This window comes from Hemitrygon akajei, chromosome 1, assembly GCF_048418815.1.
Source record: "Hemitrygon akajei chromosome 1, sHemAka1.3, whole genome shotgun sequence".
Taxonomy (NCBI): domain Eukaryota; kingdom Metazoa; phylum Chordata; class Chondrichthyes; order Myliobatiformes; family Dasyatidae; genus Hemitrygon; species Hemitrygon akajei.
Window position 1 is genome coordinate 191152201 of NC_133124.1, and position 14975 is coordinate 191167175.

Below are 14975 nucleotides of genomic sequence, written 5' to 3' on the forward strand. Positions count from 1 at the left end.
CTGTGGTCAAAGGCATTCACCTGGAAGAACTTAACTATGAAGGACAACGACCAGCTGACTGGGGCGTTGCGCGAGAGTGGGGCCAGACCCATCCTTCGTAGAACCTGGGCACACACTGGTACTTGCTGCCGACCTATCTAGGTTCCACACACGAAGCTGGCCATCAGGATGAGGGCGATATTGGGAGCGTTTTTGCCCCAATTGTCCAGGCATTTGTGCATGGTGTATTGTGTACATACGGAGAGTCAGAGATGAAGCCTTCATCTGAGTGGGGGCCACCCTATAGTCCTGAGCTTTAGTCACCTGGTGTGGGCCACTCAGATGATAAGCCGAGGAAATGAAGGGATCGATTTGCCCCTAGGCCCGGCCAAGGTGGGTCCAGATGGTGGGCAGTTGAGGGTGCTACCCGATCTGACTGCCTGCCCCTCACATTCCTGCCCATGTGCCCCTAGAGAAGCTTTGAAGCTTAAATGACAATTAAGCTCGAAACTGAACTTGAACTTGAGAAGCAAGCGCCGTGATTCCATTCACTGAAGCTGCTGAACCTGTGGTGGCTGTGGAACCTGTTACCAGCTTTCAAAGTTACTCGTGGGTCTGCTGCACCATCGCTTAAATAAATGGGACAGTAAGTGATGAAGGAGTGGGGTGAAGTAGAGGAACAGGAAGGTGTGTAGTCCACAGGGGAACCTGCAGGTTGTGGTTCTCATGAGCACAAGAGATCCTGCAGATGCTGGAAATCCAGAGTAGCATACACAAAACACTAGTTAAACTCAGCATCTATAGAAATGAATAAATAGTTGATGTTTTGGGCTGAGACCCTTCATCAGGGCCGGAAGGGAAGGCGAAAGATGCCGGAATAAAAAGTTGGGAGGAGGTGAAGGAGAATTAGCTAGGTGAGAGATGAAACCAGGTGGGTGGGAAAAGTAAAGGTCTGGAAAAGAAGGAATCTGATAGGAGAGGAGAGAGGACCATAGGAAAATTACCGGAAGGAGAAATCTGTGTTCATGCCATCAGGTTGGAGGAATATAAGGTGTTGGAATATGAGGTGTTGCTCCTCCACCTTGAGACTGGCCTCATCTTGGCAAAAGAGGAGGTTGTGGGCCGACATGTCAGAATTGGAATGGGAATCAGAATTCAAACGTTTGGCCACCGTGAAAATTCCGCTTTTGCTGAATGAAGTGGTTCCCCCAATTTACGTAGGGCTGCGCCAATGTAGCGAAGGCCGCAACTGGAACACTGGATACAACAGACAACCCAAACAGATTCACAGGGGAAGTGTTGCCTCACCTGGGAGGACTGCTTAGGGCGCTGAATGGAGGTGAGGGAGGAGGTGAATGGGCAGGTGTAGCATTACTTTATCCACAAGACCATAAGACATTGGAGCAGAATTAGACCATTTGGCCCATCGAGTCTGCTCCCCCATTCAATCATGGCTGATCCTTTTCTCCCCCTCCTCAGCCCCACTCCCCGGCCTTCCCCCTGTAACCTGTGATGTGGTGTCCAATCAAGAACCTATCATTCTCTGCCTTAAATACACCCAACAACCTGACCTCCACAGCTCTTTGTGGTAACAAACTCCACAAATTCACCACCCTTTGGCTAAAGAAATTTCTCCACATCTCTGTTTTAAATGGATGCCCCTCTATCCGGAGGCTGTCCCCTCTTGTCCTGGACTCCCCTTTCCTTTCCACACCTGCCCTGTCAAGGGCTTTCAACATTTGAGAGGTTTCAATAAGATCCCCCCTCATTCTTCTGAATTCCAGCGAGTACAGACCCAGAGCTATCAAAATGTTCCTCATATGACAACCCTTTCATTCCTGGAATCACCCTTGTGAAGCTCCTCTGGACCCTCTCCAATGCCAGCACATCTTTTCTTAGATAGGGAGCCCAACACTGTTCAGAATACTCAAGGTGAGGCCTCACCAGTGCCTTATAAAGCCTCAGCATCACATCCCTGCTCTTGTATTCTAGAGCTCTTGAAATGAATGCTAACATGGCATTCGCCTTCCTCACCACCGACTCAACCTGCAAGTTAACCTTCAGGGCTTATGCACTCGTTAGTGGATAACCATGCCTACAGAACAAACATACGGGGGAGAGTACAGAACAGATACAGGTCCATTGGCCTCCAACGTCTACACCAAATTTATCTAAAGCCTCTCCTACCTGCACTAACCCACCCCTCCACTCCTCCCTCACCAGTGCTTCATCATTTCCTGTCAGAGTCACCTGAGGTACAGACAATCCAGTGCCCAGCGTCACTTCATGGACATACAATCTATGTATATTTATTGTGATTTTTATTATAGTGTTCTTTCTTTATCATATTGTTTGGAACAATTATTTTGTTCTCCATTACACTTGTGCTGTGGAAATGACATTAAACTACCTTGATCTTAAAACATAAACCACATCCCTCCATTCTCCTCCACACCACTGTTGTATCTGTATCTGCTACCACCACCAGCAGCCTGTCCAGGCCCCACCACTCTGCCTTTTGCCTTAAATGTGTCTCCTCTAGAGTTTGACATTTAGAGATTCTGGCTGTCCACTCTACCTGTGCCCCTCATGACCTTATAAACCTCCATCAGTTCTCACTCAGCCCCTGCTGCTCCGCAGGTAACAACCCAAATTTGTCCAACCACATAACACCTGCCCTCTAATCCTTGCAGCATCTTAGTAAACCTCCTCTGTACCTCTCCAAAGTTTCCTCACCACTTCTATAATGGGACAGACAGTGTTGTCACAATACCCCAGTGTAGCTTAACCAAAGTTTTATAAAGCTATCCTGATATTTATTTATTTGCCAATACAGTGCAGAGTAACTCCTTCCAGCCCTTCCACAACCCCGATTAGCTTTACCCTTCTGGCCCTTCCACAACCCCGATTAACTTTACCCTTCCACAACCCCGATTAACTTTACCCTTCCGGCCCTTCCACAACCCCGATTAACTTTACCCTTCCGGCCCTTCCACAACCCCGATTAACTTTACCCTTCTGGCCCTTCCACAACCCCGATTAACTTTACCCTTCTGGCCCTTCTACAAAGCCGATTAACTTTAACCTAATCATGGGTCAATTTTCAATAACCAATTAACCTACCTGGTACATCTTTGAACTGTGGGAGGCAAGCGGGACACTTGGGGAAACCCCACACATTCCACGGGGAGGACGTAGAGAGACTCCTTACAGAGAGCGCTGGAATTGAACTCTGAACTTCAGAATGCCCTGAGCTGTAATAGCGTCACGCTAACCGCTACACTACCATGGCTTCCAGCTGTGCACAGCTGGGGTATTAAAGTCCTGACGTCTTCTAATCTGGCCAGCTGTTGGAGGTTGACCTGCTTTACTTTGGCTTAAATGCGGATTGTCAATGTGGATGCTGGTGCCTGTTTTCCTGAACTTTACCCCACTAAGTCAGAATCAAGTTTATTATCACTAACATAGTTTGTTGTTTTGCATCAGCAGTACCGTACATACATGAAAAATATTACTATAAGTTACAATAAGAAACATAAAAATAGATAATTTTGCAGAAAGAGAGCAAAATAGTGAGGGAGTGTTCAAGGGCCACTCAGACATTTAATGGTGGAGGGGAAGAAGCTGTTCCTAAAATATTGAGTGTGCGTCTTCAGGCTCCTGTACCTCCTCCCTGATGGTAGCAATGAGAAGAGGGCATGTTCTGGATGGTGAGAGTGCTTAATGATGGATACCTCCTTCTTGAAGATGTCCTTGATGGTTGGGAGACTAGTGCCCATAAACAAGAGAAAATCTGCAGATGCTGGAAATCCAAAGCAACACTCCATAAAACTCTGGAGGAACTCAGCAGGCCAGGCAGCATCTATGGGAAAGAGTGAACGGTCGGCACGTTGGGCTGGTGAAGGAGAGGGGGAGGGGAACTAGTACCCATGATGGAGCTGGCTCAGCCCACAGCCATCTGCAACTTTTTCCAATCCTGTGCATTGGCATCTCCATACCAGATGATGATGTAACCAGTCAAACTGTTCTCCACAGTACATCTGTGGAAATTTGCTGGAGTCTTTGGCGGCACACCAAATCTCCTCTAATGAAGTAGAGTCACTGGTGTGCCTTCTTCATGATTGCATCAATATGTTGGTCCCAGGATAGATCCTTGGAGATGGTGACCCCAGGAGCTTGAAGCTGCTCACCCCTCGATGGCTTCCCTTTCCTGAAGTTCACAATCAATTCCTTGGTCGAGCTCAGTCTCACAGATCCACATTACCTCACACTCCCTTTGTAAAATGCAAGCAATCCGGTCAAACAGTGTCAGAGCACTTGGCGACCCTGCTTTCTCCAGGAGATGAATGCCTCACGCGGCTAACCTTTTAAAATGCAGCAGAAACAAAATAAACTCATTGATTTTTTTTTAACTCACAGAGAAAGATATGTTTTTAAGAGAAAGAGAGGCCAGGGATATGGTTAAAGTGCTTGTGGCAGCTGCTGGAATTGATTTTGAGGGCTAAGTCAGGTTGTAAATAAGATGTTTACTTGCTGTGAAGGCACTTTCCACAGGAAGAATTGTAGGGCTGTCATCGTTTCATTATCATTTTTAATTAGCCTCTGGGTAAACCCGTGGAACCATTAAGCGAACAGGAAAAGCAACCAGTAAACATGATAAACACCTTCATAAATATTGACGCACAAAGACGTAGCTAATTCACCCGGTCTCACTGCCACTTGTGGTGGCAGATACAGATGAATGGGCTCAAGATAACATCAACTAATCTGGTCCCGACATCTCATTGGAAGGGGTGTCACATTAACTGGGAGACTTGTGAGATGTGGTAGAGTTAATAACCTGTGATTATTCTCATCAGTTACCACGTCTGGCCAGTCCACTTCCTCTGGTCACAGCTTAGTCCACGGCATGGGGATGTTGCTCATGAGGCCACATTCATTGTCCAGAGTAGACAGGCCACAGCGTGGAAGAAAGCTGTTCGGTCTGTTCAGTCCCTACTAGCTCATTGTGAGAGAATCCAGCCGGTCCCTCTCCCCACAGCCCTGTAAATTCCTTCCTTCTGGATACTTACCAGCTCCTTTTGAATCTGCTCCCACTAGTGCCCCAATCAGGTGCCCGACTCTGACCCCAACCCCTCAGTGTCTATCCTCGTTCACCTTCCATCTGTTTGCCAATATTCTTTGATCTCCGGTTCGTGACCCCTTCACCCATGGAAGAATTCTTGCTCCAGTTACTTCAACGCTTATTCAGATCAGTAGGGATTATGCACTTCGGCAGAAGAAATAAAGGCTTAAGGAGTTTTCTAAATGGGGAGCTAATTCAGAAATTGGAAGTGCAGAGGGGCTTGAGAATCCTCCTGGAGGATTCCCAGAAGGTTAACTTGCAGATTGAGCAGGTGGTAAGAAAGGCAAGTTTTCATTTTCAGAGGACTAGAACATAAAAGCAAGGATGCAGTGCTGAAGCTTTGTAAAGCATTAGTCAGACCGCATGTGGAGAATTCTGAGCAGTTTTGGTCCCCATATCTAAGAAAGGATGTGTTGTCTTTGGAGAGGGTCCAGAGGAGGCTTATGAGAATGTTCCTGGAATGTAAGGGTTAATGCATGATGGCTCTGGGGCTGAACTTACTGGATATTTGAAGAATGACAGGGGATCTCATTAAATCCCACTAAATGCTGAAAGATGTTGAAAGGATGTTTTCAAGAGTGGGAGGGTCTAATACCAGAGAGCCCTGCCTCAGAATCAAAGGACGACCCTTTACAACAGAAATGATGAGTAATCTATTTAGCCAGTGGATGGTGAAGCTGTGGAATTCATTGCCACAGATGGCTGTGGTAACCAAGTCATTCAAAGTGGAATATGTCATGGCATTAAAGGTTATGGGGAAGAAGGCAGGAGAATGGGGTTGAGAGGGAAAATAAATCAGCCATGATGGAATGGCGGAGCAGACTCAATGGGTTGAAAGGTCTATTTCTGCTCCTATGTCTTATGGTCTTATTTCCTCACAACCTCCTCAAATTCTTCACTGAGAATCAACACTGGTGCACCTCAAAGGTGTGTGTTTAGCCAACTGCTCTACTCTACACCCATGGCTCTGTGGCTAGGCACAGCTAAAATGCCATGCATAAATCTGCTGACAATACAATAGTTGTTGGCAGAATTTCTGATAGTGATGAGAAGGCGTACAGGAGTGAGACAGATCAGCTAGTTGAGTGGTGCGCACCAACAATCTTGCACTCAACATCAGTGAGACCAAAGAATTGATTGTGGACTTTAGAAAGGGTAAGACAGGGGAACATGCACCAGTCCTCATCGAGGGATCAGAAGTGGAAAGGGTGAGCAGTTTCAAGTTCCTGATTGTATCTCTGAGGATCTATCTTGGGCCCAACGTATCGATGCAGCTTCAAAGAAGGTACAGCAGTGGCTACATTTCATTAGCAGTTTGAGGAGAGTTGGTATGTCACCAAAGACCCTCGGAAATTTCTACGGATGCACCTTGGAGAGCATCCTAATTGGCTGCATCACCGTCTGGCATGGGGGTGGGGGGTGCACAGCATAGAATCAAAATACACTGCAGAAAGTTGTAACTTCAGTCAGCTCCATCATAGGCACTAATCTCCAGGACATCTTCAAGGAACAATGTCTCAAAAAAGCAGCATCCATTATTAAGGACCCCCATCACCCAGGGCATGCTTTGTTCTCTTTGCTACCATCAGGGAGGAGGTACAGGAGGCTGAAGGCACACACAGTGATTCAGGAATAGCTTCTTCCCCTCTGTCATCTGATTTCTGAATGGGCATTAAACCCATGAAGATTACCTCACTATTTTTTTCTCTTTTTGCATTACTTATTTAATTTAACATATATATATGATTTACAGTTTTTATTATGTATTGCGATGTACTGCTGTTGCATAACACTATATCTCATAACATATGACAGTGATATTAAACCTAATGCAAGAACACCTCCAGTTTCCCTGATCTATCTATAACAAAGTTCAAGGTAAATTTATTATCATAGTACATATATATCACGATATATGACTCTGACATTCGTTTTCTTGCAGGTAATCATGGTAAATACAAGAAACACAATGGAATCAATGACATACCACACCCAACAGGATGGACAACAACCAATGTACAGAAAAAACCCCAAATTGTCAAATACAGAGAGAGGGAAAATATAATAGTACATAAATAAGTAATAAATATTGAGAACATGAGATGAAGAGTCCTTGAAAGTGAGTCCAGTGTTGGAGCGAGTGAAGTTATTCCCTCTGGTTCAAGAGGCTGATTAAGGGGTAATGACTGTTCTTGAACTTACTGGTGTGGGTCCTAAGGCTCATGCACCTGATGGCAGCTGTGAGAAGAGAGCATGGCCTGGGTGGTGGGGGTCCCTGATGATGGATGCTGCTTTCCTGCAACAGCACTCTGTGTAGATATGCTCCCTGGTGGGGAGAGCTTTACCCATGATGAACTGAGCAGAATCCACTACTTTTTGTTGGATTTTCTGTAAAAAGGCTTTGGTGTTTCCATACCAGGCCGTCATGCAACCCGTTAATATACTGTCCACCACATATCTATAGAAGTTTGCCAAAGTTTTTGATGACATGTCGAATCTTCGCAATCTTCCAAGGTAGAAACATTATTACACTTTCTTCATAATAGAACTTGCTTGCTGGACCCAAGAAAGATCCCCTGAAATAACACCAAAGAATTTAAAGTTGCTGACCCTCTCCACCGCTGGTTCCCTAATGAGGACTGGTTCATGGATCTCGGGTTTCCCCCTTCTGAAGTCAATAATCATCTCCTTGGTCTTGCTGACATTAAGTTGAAGGTTGTGGTGGCACCACTCTGCCAGATTTTAGATCTCCCTGTTATATGCTGATTTGACACCTCCTTTGGTTCGGCCAGTGACCGTGGTGTCATCAGCAAACTTACCTGTCGTAAGTGTAAAGCAAGTAGAGCAGAAGGTTACGCACACAGCCTTGTGGAGCACCTGCGCTGAGTGAAGTTGTGCAGGAGATGCTATCAATCCAAACTGACTGGGTTATGCAAGTGAGGAAATCGAGGATCCTGTTGCACAAGGAGGTATCGAGGCCAAAGTCTTGAAACTTATTGATTAAACTTGGAGCTTATTAACAAGTTCTTGATCCCCTGGTCTCATTCCAGAGAGTCTCCACTGCACCATCACTCTTTCTAACTTGCTCCTTGATGATACATTTCAGAGCAGATATGGTCATGCTATTGTCCAGTCACCCTTCCGCGAGCGTTTACGTGTCAACCTGCTACTGACAGAATACCTCTTAAAAATCTGAATCTATTTAACTGAATTCAATCCCCTTTATGTCATGATGGGGAACAGATATCTCTGTGTCAAAATGCCGGCTAAGTCGCTTAACTCTGCACAGAAACAGACCTTTCAGCTCACCTCATCTTTGGTGACTAAGTTGGCTAATTGAGCTAGTCCTCTTTGTCTGCGGTTGGCACTAGTCTTTGTACAGTGGGAAATACTTTATCTTGTTGATGCCAGGGATGGTCTGTAACAACTGTTGGCCTCCATTTCCTGATCCCATTGCTTGTCATCCAGTTAGGATTCTCTTCTGTCTCCCTTTCCCTATGTAAAACCCAAAATCCTAACGTGTCTGCCAGTCAGGTCACACTGTGACAGCTCTCACCCCATCCTTTGTGTCCCTGGACTTCCTGTCTGGGCCATATCTGATCCTGATGGTCTCAGCCCGAAACATCACCTGTTTAATGCGCCCTGACCTGCTCAGTTCCTCAGGCATTTTGTGTTTGTGTTGCTCTGGATTTCCAGCCTCTTCAGAATGCCTTGTGAATATGGGCCACCCTTTGCCTGAACACAGAGTACTCTCACAAGCTGTTTTGCCAACCTTCCCATCAAGGCAATCCTGATGCAAATCCTGTTCATTTTGTGCTTCTGTTAAACGGATCAGGGTTTTCACCTTACTGGGTCAAATTACAAGAGCAAATCCCACACTCATCAGCTAAAGATCCCTCATTGGGGAGTGAGGTCTGACACTCACTGCCTGAATGAGCAGGACAGACAGGAACGTTTGTCACAGTTAAACGGTGCTGGGGTGTACGGTGTCTATAAGGAGCTACAGACCCAGTGAGTGAAGGTGACTGAGGAAGTGGCTGTTTCAATTGGCACCGACACGATAAGCAACACCTTATTCTGTGAACTAAATTTTCCATTTTTCTATGAAGATTAATATCCAGTTACAGAAGCCACTACTGGGTCTTTGTTGGCGGATTCCGATTCTAATCTCCATGACAACAGTAAGATTTGTAGAATTACAAAACGCGGGCATGAAGTTCGTCGGGAGTCCAGGCCTCTGGTTCAATGCTCGAAGGCTAGCAACGTGGATATGTGATGAAGGACTTCCGTGGATACCAGGCTGACCCAGTTCAGCGGTTTCCTGCATCTGATGTCCGACCGAGTGAGTATGAGGGCTGTTGAGTCAGTGGTCCTGACATCAGCTAATCCCAGGGTTGATGCCACAAAAGGTCGAACAGAAGCCTGGAATTCAAAGCCTGCAGACTGGAAGCTCAGAGGCTTGGGATTGAACAACCGTCAGTGTTTGTGGGTTGGGGGGAAGGAGGAGAAGGGCCAGCTTTGCGGTTGTTATGTTGCTCGTTGTATTGTGTCATTTGCCGAACATTGTGGGCATGGTGCTGGAATGTGTGGTGACACCCGCGGTCTGCCCCCAGCACATCGCTGGGCGTGTTGGTTGGCAACGCAAACAACACATTCCATTGTATGTTTTGATGATAAATAAATCTAAATCTGAGAAATGGGCCCTTTGGCCCACTGGTCAAATCCCATTTCCCCCCTCATGTCCCCATCAGCTTCTTCCCTACTCCTTCACCTACACCTGCAGTCAGCTACAACTGACTGTCTTTAGGATGTAGAGGAGGGAACAGGGGCATCTGGGAGAGACCCACACATCACAGGGAGAATGTCAATCTCTGCAGAGGTCAAACTCAGGTGTGAGGAACTGGCAGAGTTGAGCCATTACACAGACTTACACACAACCTTCCTTCTTCATACACCCACCACCCCTACTGGGGCAAGGGCCTCTGTCAGCAGCTTACCATAGTTCCCTGTCCAGAGCCAGTTTTTCAAGTTGTTCCCAGGCATAGCCCATCTTACATCTTTCTAGGTGAAGATGCTTCTTCTCCCAGGAATGAGTTCTTCAGAGCTTCTGGGTCTTTACAGGATGGGGGGTTGCTAGCTGCAGCCCAACCCTCCTCTTTTGGCAGTGGGGCTTGAGACCATCATTGATGGAGTTCCAACCACCCCAACAATGTTCTAAAGACCCCTGTCGTGTCATCAACACCGAGACAGGAGGAGGGATGAAAGGAATCTCGAAAGGCACAACTCCCACACAATAATGGGGATTAGAACATGGAATATTTTAGCACAGGAACAGGCCTTAAGGCCAGCCATGATACCAATTTGAAATGTGCACCAGCCTGCACACATTCAATCCTCCTCCATCCCTGCTTGTTCTCGTATCTGCTTCCACTACCTCTCCTGGCAGCACATTCCACGCACTCACCACTCAGTGTTTAAAAAGCACGGCTTGTACATCGACTTCAACATTTCCCCCCTCACGTTAAATGTTAGATTCTCTAGCAGCTTGAGTTAAATCCTCTGGTACCTGATGTTTCCATACAGGAAGAAAGACTGACTATCCAAAGTCAAAAACACAAAATGCTGGCAGAACTCAGCAGGCCAGACAGCATCTATGGGAGGAGGTAGTGACGACGTTTCGGGCCGAAACCAGAACCCTTCCTGATGAAGGGTTTCGGCCCGAAACGCCGTCACTACCTCCTCCCATAGATGCTGTCTGGCCTGCTGAGTTCTGCCAGCATTTTGTGTTTTTTATTTTTTTCCAGCATCTGCAGATTCACTCATGTTGCCTATCCAAAGTCAAGTTTATTGCCATATGAAACACCTGCAGCAGCTACGGGCACATAGCAATAGAAGTACAAAGAAAAAACTATCTGTGCCTCTTGTAACTTTATAGATGTACGTCTTGTCAGATTTACCTCAGCCTCCGATACTCCAAAGGAAAGGATCTAAGTTTGTCCAACCTCTCTCTATAGTTAATACCCTGTGACCCGGGCAACATGCTGATGATCCCTCTTCACACCCTTCCTGTAATGCAATGAACTAATGTGATCTAGCCGAAGTTTTATACAGCAGCAATGTGACATCCCGTTTGTACTCAAAGCCCTGGACGATGAAGCCAGTTATGCTGTATGCCTTTCCTAGTACTGTCTGCTAGTGTTGCCTCTTTCAGCAGCTTACACCCAAAAGTTCTGTTCATCAATTCTCCTCAGGATCCTACCATGTACTTTCCTCTTTCATTTGCCTTCCCAAAGTGCAGCACCTTATACGTGCCTAGATTAATCGCCATCTGCCATTTATTTCCTACGGAAGTGTTCGAATTTTCTACTGCTATACCAGTAGCTGGTGTCAAAATGGTTGTGATGCATCTAGTGTGGTGGTGTAGAGGGTAGTCTTAAGGAGAGCTGAATGTGTAAGTCTCTCCCTGCTGGTACATAGCCTCTCCAACAGTAAGCCTCTTGTATGCCTCCTTGCTGGTGACACATGGAAACTGAACTCCTTTCGGACTCAGGATGAACTACAGAGGACGGGGAGGAGGCCTAGCCCCTGCACACGTAGCACGCAGGACCACTGGTGTACGGACATGCCCTGGTGCTCGTGAACCAGATCCCCAGCTACGGGTAAATAGCCCCACTGCCTTGTGGGCAGCCTCGGGAGAGACAAAGGCTTCAGGAGTAAATCCGGAGTTGAGCCCATAAGGCGGCTGGGTATCACTGAGCATCCTTCCGGCAGCTCCTACAGCTAAGCCAGTGCTTCATAAGCTTTCCTTTGGACTACGCTAGTGAGGCCGAGAGCGGGATCTTGATAACTGGGCATCTGAGGATCTCCATACCTTCCACCCAGACTTGTGGTGATGATCATCATCACCCTTTTTCCATCGAGACAGACTGATGCCAACCACCACCACATACCAACAGCTGTTTGAATTGGACTGTAATTTGGATAACTACCTCAGGACAGAGGGCATTTTGAGAAAGAAAATGCACATCAGGTCATAAAGAATGGGGTTCTGAGGGCCAACTTTGTCCCGAGTTTCAGTAGCTGTTTCTGTTAATTCTTCCCAAAATACACAATATTCTTTTGGGTTCTTCTGACTGATTTGGCTACATGCCTATTTTGAGGATGAGTTCCCAGCAAACCCTCACCACACTTATCAGTTCAACAGTGTTGGAAGAAACAAGAGCATAGTAAGACTATAAGACAGAGGAGTAGAATTAGACAATTCAGTCCATCAAATCTGCTCTGCCATTCCATCATGTTTTATTTATTGTCCCTCTCAACCCCATTCTCCTGCTTTCTCCCCATAACCTTTGATGCCCTGACTAATCAAGAACGTAACCTCCACTTTAAATATACCCAATGACTTGGCCTCTACAGCCAGCAGTGGCGATGAATTCCAGATTCGTCACCTGTACAGAATATATAGTCCTAGACTCCCCCTATATAGGAAACTTCCTCTCCACATCTAATGTATCTAGAGATCTCTTTTGTTCTTCTAAACTCTAGTGAGTACATGTTGTGAAGGCCCTGGTCTCTCATACACTCTAGACAGTAGCACTGTAAAAAGCTCGACAGTGTGGTGGTGTAGAGGACTGAATTTGGGATATTCTGCATATGAAACAGCATCTTCACCCCATCCTCGAGGCGAGCTGTTTCTATCTCAGCAAGAACAGACTGCTAGAGGCACTCAGTGGGTCAAGCAGCATCTGTGGAGGCAAAAGGACGGTTTATGCCTTGGGTTGGGATGTAAGGTCTCAATCTAAATTGTTGACCATCCCTTTGCCTCTATAGGTGCTGTTCGACCCGGCGGGATTTTCAGCCGTTTCCTGTTTGTTCTGGATTCTGGCGTCTGCAGTCTGTTATCTCCAGTCCACAATGGACATCATTCTCCTCCCAGCCCAGACTCGGTGAGCTTTTAGCTGCGTGGCATTCATCTGGCAATGTATTCCCAAGTCAATCAGAGGGCTTTATCAGAATCAGATTTATTGTCACTGACATGTGACGTGAGATTTGTCCTTGTACAGTTTAAAGACATAAAAATCTATAAATTACAAGAATAGTGCAAAAAGAGAACAATGAGACATGGACTGGTCAGAAATCCAATGGTGGCGGGGAAGAGGCTGTTCTTAAATTGTTACATGCTCCTGTGCATCCCCCCCGACGCCCGCACGTAATACGGAGAGCACACCCAGGGTCCTTAACGATGCAAAGTTATTTCTTCAGGCACAGCTTGTTGAGGATGTCCTTGATGCTGAGGAGGGTTGAGCCCATGATGGAGCTGGTTGTGATCCTGTGCACTGGAGGCTCCATACCAGGCAGAATGCTCTCCACCATGTATCTACAGAAATGAGTAAAAGTCTTTGCTGACACACCAGATCTCCTCAGACCCAGTGGTATGCTTTCTTCGTGATTACATCAATGTGTTGGGTCCAGGATAGATCCTCTAGGATGTCGACCCTCAGCAACTTGAAGCTGCTCACTCTTTCCACTACTGACCCCTCGATGAGGACTGGTGTGTGTTCCCCTGACTTCCCCCTCCTGAAATCCATAATCCAAGTCCTTGGTCTTGCTTGACTGTGACGTAGTTGTGACACCACTCAAACCGTTGATCTATCTCACTGAGTATTGTACCAACAATCTGCCACCCGTTTATTTCAATGTGGCCACGAGGCAGAGAGCTGTTACTGTGCTGCTTGACAACCTGGGGTTCCCCGACTATAACACAGATCAAACAGCTCCTGCTACCCCACTAAGCACACAGCTCGATGGCTGGGGTGATCCTGGCCTCAGTGATGTAGACTCATTCATCCTAGGCATTACTTCCAGCCCAGCTGGACCTCAGACCCACCAACGTGGCTGACTTTTGACTTACAGTCCTCAGTTCTGGGGTGAGTAGAAACAGACAATAAATTCCTCCAGCATTGCAACAGAAGCCAATCTACTGGAGGTGCTCTGTTGCTACAGTTTGTTAATGATCCACAGTACAGCAGTGTACGAGACCAATCAGGATTACATCAGTCCCGATCTGGGACACCCCCGCTCTCTCCAACCCTGCTCAAATCATAGTGGAAGTCCAGTTGATTCCTCTGGAAACCTCAGAACTCGACCTACAGTGGTGAGGTCTGACCACAGGAATTAATGTACCAATGAATGTTCAGGAGATTGAAAACAGGGCCATTCAGCCAAAATAAAGGGAGTGCATCCTAATCTCCCTTTCTCCAAAACCTTCCGTTGCCCATTTTGCCAGGTCATGTCTTGGATATGATTTCACTTCAATGACAAGCCTTGGATGAGAGGACCAGTGAAGTAGCTGAGGTCCAGGTGAGTTTGGGGGGGGGGGCCTGTAGTGGTGGAGAGGTCCACGGGGCTGAACTGGTTGGTTCTAGGAACCAGGTGGACTTGGGTTCCTGCTGAGGGCAGAGTTCATCACTCCCTGGGTATGCGACCATTGGGAAGGGGTCAAAACTCAAGGTCTTAAAATCACAGTGGCACACGAAGACCCTCGGTACATGCTAACCCATTGTAGATAAAACCCGTCAGTCCCATTCCCCCTAATCTCACTTAAGAGCCCAGCACGTTAACTCCCCCTTTGATCCCTGGAGGAGCCGATTCTGTCCACAGCCCGATCCACCCGATTCTTGGAGCAGCTTCTAGCTAATCAACATCCCTCAGCCAGTCGGCCCCAGTAGACCCTAGGGCTGCTGAGAGGGCCAGAGGTGGTGCAGGCCCCGTGGTCCTGTCACACACAGAGCAACAAGGAGGGAGAGGCAGGAAAAGCAGAGGGTGAGCAACGTATCAGACGGTAAACAGAACAGAGAAACCAAAAAGGCAA